This window comes from Limulus polyphemus, unplaced genomic scaffold (genome assembly GCF_000517525.1).
Source record: "Limulus polyphemus unplaced genomic scaffold, Limulus_polyphemus-2.1.2 Scaffold667, whole genome shotgun sequence".
Lineage (NCBI taxonomy): Eukaryota > Metazoa > Arthropoda > Merostomata > Xiphosura > Limulidae > Limulus > Limulus polyphemus.
In genome coordinates, this window is record NW_013666277.1 from 21,985 (window position 1) to 23,234 (window position 1,250).

The 1,250-nt window shown below is 31.3% G+C and overlaps 1 protein-coding gene across 1 annotated transcript in view; it reads right to left on the reverse strand.

The window, feature by feature from the left end:
• The window catches only part of LOC106459843 (60S ribosomal protein L10-like), a 7,875-nt gene that overhangs the window by 4,207 nt on the left and 2,418 nt on the right, over positions 1–1,250 (reverse strand). The gene's annotated exons all lie outside the window — the stretch shown is intronic.

Sequence of the window (1,250 nt, forward strand, 5' to 3'; positions counted from 1 at the left end):
ATAAGTTTAACATAACAGCAAATGTACAACGTTTTGACAAGGTTTTGTACCGGATGTTAAACTTACTTATATTAAAGTTTTTCTTCATTACCTATTCAAGCCGTCTCCAAGCATTATTAGTCTCAAAGTGGGTTCCTCGTCATCAAATTTGAATTCCTTAAGTTTGTATAGTCATAAACCAATTTAAATTAGCATTATTGAACTAAGCATTAAATTTTAAAACAATCTTCAACATTGAACATTAATATATATATATATATATATATATTTATTTATTTATTATAGTTTTAAACAGTGGGGTTAGACTAAGAACAAAATAGCAACTTCAGTTTTAGAAAAAATACCACTTTCTCATGCCATTCACAAAAATATGTAGATAGACAAATTAGCTTGAGAAATCGAGAAAAAGAACGTGTTAAGGTGATAAATATGTAGTGTCAAAACAAATATAATTACTTTTTGAACTTTCAATCTCAAATTTTCATACAATACGTGAACAAATAATAACAAAGTAGAAAATTTTGTTGTGCCCTTTTTATGAACTGTTTATTCTAGACATCCTAAGCCTCATTGGGGAACATAAGACATTAACAGTTATTCATAATTAGTTTCCTGTAATTACAGAAATATTTCCTTCAAATAGATGGTTTAAGTATGGGCAATCCTGTTTAGCCCGTTCTTGCCAAATATATTTATGACCCAGATCGAAAAACATAAGCCATACATTCTGTGCTTCATCCCCCACTATACTGGTACAGATATGTTGATCAATACTTTTGCTGGTTTCACTTCACAGAACACACACTAACTTTCCTTAAACACATAAATTCTATTCATCCCAACATCAAATTTACCATTTAGAACATGAAAATAATAAACAGTTATATTTTCTTAACCTCAAAATTATTAGATCGGACACACAGTTTAAAACCAAAATTCACCGCAAGAACACACACACTGGCCTCTACATTCCCTGGAATTCCGCTCATGACACCATACAAAAAATCAATACACTTAAAAAACCTCATAAACACAGCCACACGACTGTTCAACGGACTACATAAATGAAGAAATTAACCACATAAAGCATTCCTTTATTCACACCAATAAATTCCCACCAGCTATTGTTGAAAAACTCTCCAACATTCCCCACAACAAAACTCAACTCACGAGTTGACATTTACAAACCCAACAACAGTACATTACACTGCAGTTTACCCTTTGTTCTTGAAACCAACTCAAGAATTATC